Below are 13116 nucleotides of genomic sequence, written 5' to 3' on the forward strand. Positions count from 1 at the left end.
TAAATGTATTCCCCCTTAGCTAGGAAGCTATTCCGTATTTAAACTAGGTTGTAACCTTATTCAAATAAATATTATTATTTTCCTACCTATAGGGTGCCTGTTTGGCGCTGTTTGGTGTCATGCACAGTAAAGTGAGTAGGAATGTGGGTTGCCTCCTGTATGTTGCATCCACTGCTGTGCCCCTATATAGTAATAATGCTCCCTGCTGTGCCCCCATACAGTAATAATGCCCCTGTTGTGCCCATAGTAATAATGCCACCTGCCCTGTTGTGCCCCATAGTAATAATGCCCCCTGCCCTGTTGTGCCCCCATAGTAATAATGTCCCCTTACCTGTTGTGCCCCCATAGTAATGCCCCTCACACTGCTGTCCCCTCATAGTAATGTCCCCTGCCCTGCTGTGTCCCCATAGGACACAATGGGAATTGTAGTTTTGCAACAGCTGGAGGGCCGAAGTTTCCCCATTCCTGCTCTAAGCCATAAGTAGGGATCCTCCAGCAGGTGTGATAACGTTATATCTCTGTGCCTGCTGGAGAGATCACATACAGGCACATCGCTGTAGACTGAGGTCTGAGTCCAAGGGAGAGAGAATGGAAAGGGAGTGAGGGGGAAAGAGGGAGAGAGAGTGTGGGGGGGGAATCTATTAGTAAGAGATTGATGCCATACCTATGTACTGCATTGATCAATGTTATCAACACTCAATTGCTAAAGGCTGCTGAAGGCAATACTCCCTTAACCCTGGGGTGTACCTCTCATCCCTCATTAAGAGGTTAATTTAACTCCTAGACGACCCCTGCCATACGGGTACAGCATGGGCGCTTGTGACCAGATGACCATTTATGTACCAGTACACCATTATGTTCTACGGGGCTATGAAGTAAGCTCGGGCGCTATCATCAGCTATCATCAGCAGGGGCACCTAAAAAATTTAAAAGAATAAAAAAATTAAAAAAAATATGCCACAGTCCCTCCTCCAAACTTTTGCTTTGGCAATGGGACTGCAGCTGATCCTAAAGGCTGCCTTTAGCAACTGCCGAAATGGAACAGTGTCGGAACATAGAAGAGGCTTAGGGCTGTAAGTAGAATACATCAGGTTCCCAGAGCTGTATTTACCACTAGGCACCTGTGGTACAATGCCTAGGGCAGCACCTTGCAGGGGGGCAGCACCAGAAAGAACACTTTTTTGTTTGTTTGTTTTTTAGTCTCCCACCTCCTGTTCAGACTTGCCAGTAAATCAGGGCCATCTTACCCATTGGGCAAGGTAGGCGGCTGCCCGGGGGCCCTTGCGTCTGAGGGGGCCCCCGAAAGTCTTTTTGATCCCGCCAGTGCCGAAATAACAGCAGCCGGGGCCTGTGAGAGATCACTATCAGAGGCCCCATGCTGCTGTTACTTCGGCGCTAGCGGGCCGCGGGAGCGGGATCAGCCGGCATCACTTAGTGCCGTCGTACGTCCGGACGCCATCGTGACGTCATCACCCCACTCTTCATTGGACGGAGGGCCGCAGTGGACGGCCGCACACTCCGGCCCTGCCTCTCTCCTGTCCACAAGTAGCTGTAGCGGCGTGAGGCTTCTCCCCCGCCGCTCTCCTTTACCTCAGACTGCTGCACGGCCACGGGGGTGAGTATTGTAACCCCCGGAGGATTACTGTGTATGTTTGGGGCGGGGGGATGGCGGTCTGCAGGGATAGTGTGTGGGGAATAGTGTTGGCGGCCGGGGGGTGGCAGTGTGTGTGTGTGTGTGTGTAGGAGGAGGAGGATGGGGGTAATGTGTGTGGAGGAGGAGGATGGTGGTAGTAGTGTGTGGAGGAGGAGGAGGATAGGGATAATGTGTGTGTGTGTGTGTGTGTGTGTGTGTGTGTAGGAGGAGGATGGGGGTAGTAGTGTGTGTAGGAGGAGGAGGATGGGGGTAGTAGTGTGTGTAGGAGGAGGAGGGTGGGGTAATGTGTGTGTGTGTGTGTGTGTGTGTGTATGAGGAGGATGGGGGTAGTGTGTGTAGGAGGAGGAGGATGGGGGTAGTAGTGTGTGTAGGAGGAGGATGGGGGTAATGTGTGTAGGAGGAGGATGGGGGTAATGTGTGTGTAGGAGGATGGGGGTAATGTGTGTGTGTGTGTGTGTGTGTGTAGGAGGAGGATGAGGATGGGGGTAGTGTGTGTAGGAGGAGGAGGATGGGGGTAGTGTGTGTAGGAGGAGGAGGATGGGGGTAGTGTGTGTAGGAGGAGGAGGATGGGGGTAGTGTGTGTAGGAGGAGGAGAATGGGGGTAGTGTGTGTAGGAGGAGGAGGATAGGGGTAGTGTGTGTAGGAGGAGGAGGATGGGGTAGTGTGTGGAGGAGGATGGGGGTAGTGTGTGTAGGAGGAGGAGGATGGGGGTAGTGTGTGTATGAGGAGGAGGAGGATGGGGGTAGTGTGTGTAGGAGGAGGAGGAGGAGGATGGGGGTAGTGTGTGTATGAGGAGGAGGAGGAGGATGGGGGTAGTGTGTGTATGAGGAGGAGGAGGATGGGGGTAGTGTGTGTAGGAGGAGGAGGAGGAGGAGGATGGGGGTAGTGTGTGTATGAGGAGGAGGAGGAGGATGGGGGTAGTGTGTGTATGAGGAGGAGGAGGATGGGGGTAGTGTGTGTATGAGGAGGAGGAGGATGGGGGTAGTGTGTATATGAGGAGGATGGGGGTAGTGTGTGTAGGAGGAGGAAGATGGGGGTAGTGTGTGTAGGAGGAGGCGGATGGGGGTAGTGTGTGTAGGAGGAGGAGGATGGGGGTAGTGTGTGTAGGAGGAGGAGAATGGGGGTAGTGTGTGTAGGAGGAGGAGAATGGGGGTAGTGTGTGTAGGAGGAGGAGGATAGGGGTAGTGTGTGTAGGAGGAGGAGGATGGGGGTAGTGTGTGGAGGAGGATGGGGGTAGTGTGTGTAGGAGGAGGAGGATGGGGGTAGTGTGTGTAGGAGGAGGAGGATGGGGGTAGTGTGTGTAGGAGGAGGAGGATGGGGGTAGTGTGTGGAGGAGGATGGGGGTAGTGTGTGTAGGAGGAGGAGGATGGGGGTAGTGTGTGTATGAGGAGGAGGAGGATGGGGGTAGTGTGTGTATGAGGAGGAGGAGGATGGGGGTAGTGTGTGTATGAGGAGGAGGAGGAGGATGGGGGTAGTGTGTGTATGAGGAGGATGGGGGTAGTGTGTATATGAGGAGGATGGGGGTAGTGTGTGTAGGAGGAGGAAGATGGGGGTAGTGTGTGTAGGAGGAGGCGGATGGGGGTAGTGTGTGTAGGAGGAGGAGGATGGGGGTAGTGTGTGTAGGAGGAGGAGGATGAGAAGGATGGGGTAGTGTGTGTAGGAGGAGGAGGAGGATGGGGGTAGTGTGTGTAGGAGGAGGAGGATGGGGGTAGTGTGTGTAGGAGGAGGAGGATGGGGGTAGTGTGTGTAGGAGGAGGATGGGGGTAGTGTGAGGAGGATTGGGGTAGTGTGAGGAGGAGGAGGATGGGGGTAGTGTGAGGAGGAGGAGGATGGGGGTAGTGTGTGTAGGAGGATGGGGGTAGTGTGTGTAGGAGGATGATGGGGGTAGTGTGTGTAGGAGGATGATGGGGGTAGTGTGAGGAGGAGGAGGAGGATTGGGGTAGTGTGAGGAGGAGGAGGATGGGGGTAGTGTGAGGAGGAGGATTGGGGTAGTGTGTGTAGGAGGATGGGGTAGTGTGTGTAGGAGGATGGGGGTAGTGTGTGTAGGAGGATGGGGGTAGTGTGTGTAGGAGGAGGAGGATGGGGGTAGTGTGTGGAGGAGGATGATGGGGGTAGTGTGTGTAGGAGGAGAATGGGGGTAGTGTGTGTAGGAGGAGGAGGATGGGGGTAGTGTGTGTAGGAGGAGGAGGATGGGGGTAGTGTGTGTAGGAGGAGGAGGATGGGGGTAGTGTGTGTAGGAGGAGGAGGATGGGGGTAGTGTGTGTAGGAGGAGGAGGATGGGGGTAGTGTGTGTAGGAGGAGGAGGATGGGGGTAGTGTGTGTAGGAGGAGGATGGGGGTAGTGTGAGGAGGATTGGGGTAGTGTGAGGAGGAGGAGGATGGGGGTAGTGTGAGGAGGAGGAGGATGGGGGTAGTGTGTGTAGGAGGATGGGGGTAGTGTGTGTAGGAGGATGATGGGGGTAGTGTGTGTAGGAGGATGATGGGGGTAGTGTGCGTAGGAGGATGATGGGGGTAGTGTGTGTAGGAGGATGATGGGGGTAGTGTGAGGAGGAGGAGGAGGATTGGGGTAGTGTGAGGAGGAGGAGGATGGGGGTAGTGTGAGGAGGAGGATTGGGGTAGTGTGTGTAGGAGGATGGGGTAGTGTGTGTAGGAGGATGGGGGTAGTGTGTGTAGGAGGATGGGGGTAGTGTGTGTAGGAGGAGGAGGATGGGGGTAGTGTGTGGAGGAGGATGATGGGGGTAGTGTGTGTAGGAGGAGAATGGGGGTAGTGTGTGTAGGAGGAGGAGGATGGGGGTAGTGTGTGTAGGAGGAGGAGGATGGGGGTAGTGTGTGTAGGAGGAGGAGGATGGGGGTAGTGTGTGTAGGAGGAGGAGGATGGGGGTAGTGTGTGTAGGAGGAGGAGGATGGGGGTAGTGTGTGTAGGAGGAGGAGGATGGGGGTAGTGTGTGTAGGAGGAGGATGGGGGTAGTGTGAGGAGGATGGGGGTAGTGTGAGGAGGAGGAGGATGGGGGTAGTGTGAGGAGGAGGAGGATGGGGGTAGTGTGTGTAGGAGGATGGGGGTAGTGTGTGTAGGAGGATGATGGGGGTAGTGTGTGTAGGAGGATGATGGGGGTAGTGTGAGGAGGAGGAGGAGGATTGGGGTAGTGTGAGGAGGAGGAGGATGGGGGTAGTGTGAGGAGGAGGATTGGGGTAGTGTGTGTAGGAGGATGGGGTAGTGTGTGTAGGAGGATGGGGGTAGTGTGTGTAGGAGGATGGGGGTAGTGTGTGTAGGAGGAGGAGGATGGGGGTAGTGTGTGGAGGAGGATGATGGGGGTAGTGTGTGTAGGAGGAGAATGGGGGTAGTGTGTGTAGGAGGAGGAGGATGGGGGTAGTGTGTGTAGGAGGAGGAGGATGGGGGTAGTGTGTGGAGGAGGATGGGGGTAGTGTGTGTAGGAGGAGGAGGATGGGGGTAGTGTGTGTAGGAGGAGGAGGATGGGGGTAGTGTGTGTAGGAGGAGGAGGATGGGGGTAGTGTGTGGAGGAGGATGGGGGTAGTGTGTGTAGGAGGAGGAGGATGGGGGTAGTGTGTGTATGAGGAGGAGGAGGATGGGGTAGTGTGTGTATGAGGAGGAGGAGGATGGGGGTAGTGTGTGTATGAGGAGGAGGAGGAGGATGGGGGTAGTGTGTGTATGAGGAGGATGGGGGTAGTGTGTATATGAGGAGGATGGGGGTAGTGTGTGTAGGAGGAGGAAGATGGGGGTAGTGTGTGTAGGAGGAGGCGGATGGGGGTAGTGTGTGTAGGAGGAGGAGGATGGGGGTAGTGTGTGTAGGAGGAGGAGGATGAGAAGGATGGGGTAGTGTGTGTAGGAGGAGGAGGAGGATGGGGGTAGTGTGTGTAGGAGGAGGAGGATGGGGGTAGTGTGTGTAGGAGGAGGAGGATGGGGGTAGTGTGTGTAGGAGGAGGATGGGGGTAGTGTGAGGAGGATTGGGGTAGTGTGAGGAGGAGGAGGATGGGGGTAGTGTGAGGAGGAGGAGGATGGGGGTAGTGTGTGTAGGAGGATGGGGGTAGTGTGTGTAGGAGGATGATGGGGGTAGTGTGTGTAGGAGGATGATGGGGGTAGTGTGAGGAGGAGGAGGAGGATTGGGGTAGTGTGAGGAGGAGGAGGATGGGGGTAGTGTGAGGAGGAGGATTGGGGTAGTGTGTGTAGGAGGATGGGGTAGTGTGTGTAGGAGGATGGGGGTAGTGTGTGTAGGAGGATGGGGGTAGTGTGTGTAGGAGGAGGAGGATGGGGGTAGTGTGTGGAGGAGGATGATGGGGGTAGTGTGTGTAGGAGGAGGATGGGGGTAGTGTGTGTAGGAGGAGGATGGGGGTAGTGTGTGTAGGAGGAGGAGGATGGGGGTAGTGTGTGTAGGAGGAGGATGGGGGTAATGTGTGTAGGAGGAGGATGGGGGTAAAGTGTGTGTAGGAGGATGGGGGTAATGTGTGTGTGTGTGTGTGTGTGTGTGTGTAGGAGGAGGAGGAGGATGGGGGTAGTGTGTGTAGGAGGAGGAGGATGGGGGTAGTGTGTGTAGGAGGAGGAGGATGGGGGTAGTGTGTGTAGGAGGAGGAGGATGGGGGTAGTGTGTGTAGGAGGAGGAGAATGGGGGTAGTGTGTGTAGGAGGAGGAGGATGGGGGTAGTGTGTGTAGGAGGAGGAGGATAGGGGTAGTGTGTGTAGGAGGAGGAGGATGGGGTAGTGTGTGGAGGAGGATGGGGGTAGTGTGTGTAGGAGGAGGAGGATGGGGGTAGTGTGTGTATGAGGAGGAGGAGGATGGGGGTAGTGTGTGTAGGAGGAGGAGGAGGAGGATGGGGGTAGTGTGTGTATGAGGAGGAGGATGGGGGTAGTGTGTGTATGAGGAGGAGGAGGATGGGGGTAGTGTGTATATGAGGAGGATGGGGGTAGTGTGTGTAGGAGGAGGAAGATGGGGGTAGTGTGTGTAGGAGGAGGCGGATGGGGGTAGTGTGTGTAGGAGGAGGAGGATGGGGGTAGTGTGTGTAGGAGGAGGAGAATGGGGGTAGTGTGTGTAGGAGGAGGAGGATGGGGGTAGTGTGTGTAGGAGGAGGAGGATGGGGGTAGTGTGTGGAGGAGGATGGGGGTAGTGTGTGTAGGAGGAGGAGGATGGGGGTAGTGTGTGTAGGAGGAGGAGGATGGGGGTAGTGTGTGTATGAGGAGGAGGAGGATGGGGGTAGTGTGTGTAGGAGGAGGAGGAGGATGGGGGTAGTGTGTATGAGGAGGAGGAGGAGGAGGATGGGGGTAGTGTGTGTATGAGGAGGTTGGGGGTAGTGTGTATATGAGGAGGATGGGGGTAGTGTGTGTAGGAGGAGGAAGATGGGGGTAGTGTGTGTAGGAGGAGGCGGATGGGGGTAGTGTGTGTAGGAGGAGGAGGATGGGGGTAGTGTGTGTAGGAGGAGGAGGATGAGAAGGATGGGGTAGTGTGTGTAGGAGGAGGAGGAGGATGGGGGTAGTGTGTGTAGGAGGAGGAGGATGGGGGTAGTGTGTGTAGGAGGAGGAGGATGGGGGTAGTGTGTGTAGGAGGAGGATGGGGGTAGTGTGAGGAGGATTGGGGTAGTGTGAGAAGGAGGAGGATTGGGGTAGTGTGAGGAGGAGGAGGATGGGGGTAGTGTGTGAAGGAGGATGGGGGTAGTGTGTGTAGGAGGATGGGGTAGTGTGTGTAGGAGGATGATGGGGGTAGTGTGTGTAGGAGGATGATGGGGGTAGTGTGAGGAGGAGGAGGATTGGGGTAGTGTGAGGAGGAGGAGGATGGGGGTAGTGTGAGGAGGAGGAGGAGGATTGGGGTAGTGTGAGGAGGAGGAGGATGGGGTAGTGTGTGTAGGAGGATGGGGGTAGTGTGTGTAGGAGGATGGGGGTAGTGTGTGTAGGAGGAGGAGGAGGATGGGGGTAGTGTGTGGAGGAGGATGATGGGGGTAGTGTGTGTAGGAGGAGGATGGGGGTAGTGTGTGTAGGAGGAGGATGGGGGTAGTGTGTGTAGGAGGAGGAGGATGGGGGTAGTGTGTGTAGGAGGAGGATGGGGGTAGTGTGAGGAGGAGGAGGATGGGGTAGTGTGAGGAGGAGGATGGGGTAGTGTGTGTAGGAGGATGGGGGTAGTGTGTGTTTGGTAGGATCGGGGTAGTGTGTGGAGGAGGAGGAGGATGGGGGTAGTGTGTGAAGGAGGAGTAGAATGGGGGTAGTGTGTGTGTGTGTATGGGTCAGGTGGTGGTTGTGTGTGTGTGTGTAGGGGGAGGAGAATGGGGGTAGTGTGTGTAGGAGGAGGATGGGGGTAGGGGAGGAGGATGGGGTAGTGTGTGTTTAGGGGGAGGAGGGGGGAAGATGGGGGTAGTGTGTTTTTAGGGGGGGCAGATGGGGGTAGTGTGTGTGTGTGTGTGTGTAGGGGGGTCATATGGGTTAGTGTGTGTGTGTAGGGGGGGTCAGATGGGGGTAGGGTGTGTGTAGAGGGGGGCAGATGGGGGTAGTGTGTGTAGGGGGGGCAGATGGGGGTAGTGTGTGTGTAGGGGGGTCAGAAGTAATTGTACTGGCTAGGGGAGGGGTTGCAAAGATGGGGGGGTTTTGATGGCGGCGGCCATGGGGGGCCCAATTCGCACCTCTGCCCAGGGGCCCATAATGCTGTTAAGACGGCCCTGCAGTAAATCTGGTGTCTTATCGAGAGGGAAGTATGGCGGTATTGTTCAGGTCTGTTATTATAATAATAATAATCTTTATTTGTATAGCGCCAACAGATTCTGTAGCGCTGTTATCCAGTCACAGTATGGGGTGTTGTTCAGGTCTGGTATGGCGGTGGTAAATGTGATGCCTGGAGCTATTACCAATCCTGTGGTGAGAATTCCTTTAGACTATTCCTGTTTTAAGCAGTTAAAAACCATGAAAAATGTGATTCAGACAATGTTTCTACATGTGAAGAAATGCATGTGGCTGAATCCACTCTCCCCCACGCTACCCAAGATGGGGCATCTTCAGGTTTAGTGCCTAGGGCAGCAGCTGCTGTTAATATGGCCCTGCAGGCAGTGCCCCAGCCACCCACACAGTTAACACACCGTCACTGCTGGGGGCAGACCCCCCCCCCCTCCCACAGTGACAGCGCTGCCCATCTAGCATTGCTGTCACCTGCCCTCACCTACCCAGTTAGGTGACAGCAAACCTCCCTTGGACGACGGCGCCCCCCGTGGCGTAACTGGCCCCCGCCACACTGCTCCCGTCTCCTTGTGACCGCAAGCAGTTTTTTTTTGCTTGCGGTCACAAGAAGTACCCTGGCCCCCGGCCGCTGCTCGGCTCCCTGTGTCCCGGCCAGCGCACGCATCACTGAGCTTAGTGTGCGCCGACAGCAGAGACTTCCGCTCCCACAAGGAGCGTGTCTAAGAGACGCTCCCTGTGCCGGAAGTACCAGCCGCGGCACACAGTGAGCTCAGTGATGCATGCGTCGGCTGGGAGCAGGGAGCCCAGCAGGAGACGGGAGAGAAGAGAGCCGACAGGAGCGTGTTGTAAGGTGAGTTGTGCTTTTTTTTTTTTTTATCTGGTTTTCACAGGAGGGGGGGGAACCATGTATAAGGGAGATAACACAGGGGTAGGGCTGGGCGGTATACCGTCAAAATACCGATACCGTCACTGGCGTCGGTTAGCCGACCTTAACTCGGCCAGGACGGTATCTGCGGTATTCCCCCCCCCCCCGTCACCCGGCGGCCGCATGCTCTGCTCCCCTCAGATCTCCCTCCCTGATCCTCCGATTCACCTCCCAATCCCTGCCAGGGCGCACATATGCAAGGTATGGAAGATCCTGCTGCGGGGGGGCTGAAGAGGAAGACTGACCGGCTGCGCACAGGTGTGCTGTGTGCTCAGCGCTGCTGCTGCCGGGCGTCTCACTTCTCCTAGCTTCTCTGGAAGCTGCACAGTGAGCCCTGCCCCCTCCTCTCCCACACATACAGTGGCTGCAGGGGGTCAGCTATAGGTCGGCACATCCTGGCTCCCATGGGCACCGCACTCTGTCCCGCACAGGAATCCCCGACGCCCCGTTATCTTTTGATGGATATATAGGAGATAGATAAAGATGGATGGATAGATGATAGATAGATAGATAGATAGGACTCCTATCTATCTCCTATCTATCTATCTCCTATCTATCTATCTACCCAGTGTATGTATGTGTGTGTGTGTGTATATATATATATATATATATATATATATATATATAAAATATAGACAGACAGGAGAGCCTAGTGCGAAACATCAGGGCGCAACTTTTCAGCGGCATCTCGCCACCATTTTCAAGCGGATAGATAGGAGATAGATAGATAGGAGATAGATAGATAGATAGATAGATAGATAGATAGACAGATAAGAGATAGATAAAGATGGATGGATAGATAGGAGTCCTATCTATCTATCTATCTATCTATCTATCTATCTATCTATCTATCTCCTATCTATCTACCCAGTGTATGTATGTGTGTGTGTGTGTGTGTGTGTATATATATATATATATATATATAATATAGACAGACAGGAGAGCCTAGGGCAAAACATCAGGGCGCAACTTTTCAGCGGCATCTCGCCACCATTTTCAAGCGGATAGATAGGAGATAGAGTCCTATCTATCTCCTGTCTGTCTGTCTGTCTATATATATATATATATATATATATATATATATACTGTATAGATAGATATAGCTAACAATATAGGCAGCACACTAAACAAACTGTGGGTGCCAGCAGACGAATCCCAGACCTTTGACCAAGTCAGCTAGTAAAAAAATACTTTGCAGCACTCCGATGGTAATACAAACGTGAAAACGTGAATTTATTCCATATAACAATGTGCAGCAAACTTCACAAGTAATATATGACGTTTTGGCGTCTCCTATGCCATTTTCAAGTGCCACTTGAAAATGGCGTAGGAGATGCCAAAACATTGTGTATTACTTGTGAAGTTTGCTGCACATTGTTATATGGAATAAATTCACGTTTGTATTACCATTGGAAAATAGGGTTTTCAAAAGGGGTGTGGCTTTTAAAAGGGGCGTGTCATAATTATCGTTCAATTTATCGTTACCGCGACGACATGTATGATAAACCGCGATATTGATTTAGGCCATTATCGCCCAGCCCTACACAGGGGGCATCTATAAGGGGGATAATATGGGGGGGACCATCTATAAGGGGTATAATACAGGAGACCATCTATAAGGGGCATAATACAGGGGGCCATTTATAGGGGGATAATAAAGGGGGGCATCTATAAGGGGGATAATACGGGGGGGACCATCTATAAGGGGGATTATACGGGGGGCATCTGTTGTTCACAAAGGATTTGTCACAGATGCTGATGAATCCAGCAAAGGAGAGAGGGTAAGCATGTCGTGTCTCTCTGGTTCTATAGTGGTGGGCCCCAAGGATCATTTCCTCTGGTGGGCCCCAGGTACCCCAGTCCGACACTGCCTGCAGGTTCCCAAACTCGCATCTGGTGGAGCCGATCCCTCCACTGGACCAATAATGAGAGCTTTTAAATGCCACTGTCAGTTCTGACAGCAGCATCTGTTTAAATAGCTGGCACAAACAATGAATTATCCAACAAGAATTAAATACAAAGCTTACACTCTGACCCAAATCTAAAGCTATTAAAAATCTATTAGTTTTGTATTTTGTGGTTATGCGACATGCTGGTACCGTATGGTTAGATGCTTTGCTGCCTTGGGGGAGCTTAGGGTTACTTGGGCACTCACAGTGGTCTGGAGTGGTGTTAGTCCCACCCTGGACTGTTGGTATCGCCAAGCACACAGAAAGAGAGAAAAGTCCAAGGGAGGCATTTATTAAGTCCGGCGTTTTTTACGCCGGACTTAAAAATGCCCCTGCAGCTCCGGCGGTACGGGGATTTATGTAGAGGCGGACTGCCTGTACATAAATCCTGTGCGCGCCGGTGCGCACCGCCGAAAACCTACGCCAGCTGAGGACTGGAGTAGGTTTTCGGCGTACATTTGGGCGGAATGGATGATAAATCGCGCGGACTCTGAGTCCGCGCCCTCCGTTCCGCCCACTTCCCGCCTACTTTCCGCCCCCTTTCCGCCCCCTGGCGTACTCGGCGGAAAGTGCCGATTTGCGAATATTTTATTCGCAAATCGGCCATTTGCGTATAAAATAATACGCAAATCGGCACTTTCCGCCAAAAATCATCCGTTCGCCGGATGATACATGTGGCCCCAAGTGTTCTCAGGTGTGTAATTGCAGGTGCTAAAGGAGTAGACCAGATTCCTGTGCGTTTTAGTAAAAAATATAATACTTTACTGAAGAGTAACTCAGGGTAAACAGTACACATGATGAAAACAATGCAAATCTTTGCATAGAATGTAGGTGCTGACAGTTGAGGTAGTATCAGTGCTTGTACTAGTAGGTGCTTTGTAGAGAGAGAGGAGAGGAGTTGCTAGAGGAGCCCTTCCCAATGAAGTAAGTGTGCTTACAGATGCCTATACTGGCTCTGAACCGCCTTATGCCCCCTAGTTGCGGTATACTCTTCCTAAGAGGGTAATACGAGCCCCTGTCAGCAATTATCTTGGTGTAGTAGACTTTCGAGGTTTCCCAGTCTTCTTACACTGCGCAGTAGGATACGTAGACCTTTTCATGGTAGCTTTGCCCTACTCGGGTCAGTTCCTCTTGCTTCAGGTAACTGCACACTTTAGAGAGGTTCCTGGCATGGGCAAGGTGTTTCCTATGTGTTTTCTCTTCTCTTAGTAGAGCTTAGCACTGCATGGTTTTCCTAGTTACTTGCATAGAAAAGAAAGTCTGTTTCTGTTTCAGGGATCCTGGCCAAAAGCAGGCCCTGGCTTAACTTCTGCAGAGACAGGTTTGTTTTTGCGTCCTCTCACACTGAATAAGGGTGTTATCCATCAGATGCTCAATGGTGAGTTCTGGTTCCGATTGGACTCCATGGCAGTTTGGGGGGACTTCTGAATACTCCTGGGCCTGCCAAGGATATCCCTCTACACCAGTGCTTCTCAAACTTTTTCTATTGGAGCTCCACCCAACAGACCAAGGCAATGCCAGGGCCTCACCAGACAGACCAAGGGGACGCCTGGGCCTCACTATCTGTGGTGAAAGTCCATTTAAAATCTGAAAATAATGCTAGGGCTACCTTTCACCTGGCTCCCAAGCTCTATATACTAATAAAGCAAGTACAAAATAAATTAATAATGTTGGTAAAATAGAGATCTTTGCAAACAGCAAAAGGACTAAGCATATCGCAGTTACTTTTTTGAAAACTAGCTCTAGCTGGGCCTCACCAACAACTAGGGGGCGACTTACTGGTGAGGCCTACCTCACAGTTTGAGAAGCACTGCTCTACACAACCATGCCAGAGGAGTGTAGATTGTCTGTCAGCACAATACTGGCATATGCAAAAAATACAGTGTATTGTAACAGTTATCAGCAAATCACTGGTTAGTGTAC

The sequence above is a fragment of the Dendropsophus ebraccatus genome, chromosome 15 (genome assembly GCF_027789765.1).
Source record: "Dendropsophus ebraccatus isolate aDenEbr1 chromosome 15, aDenEbr1.pat, whole genome shotgun sequence".
Taxonomy (NCBI): domain Eukaryota; kingdom Metazoa; phylum Chordata; class Amphibia; order Anura; family Hylidae; genus Dendropsophus; species Dendropsophus ebraccatus.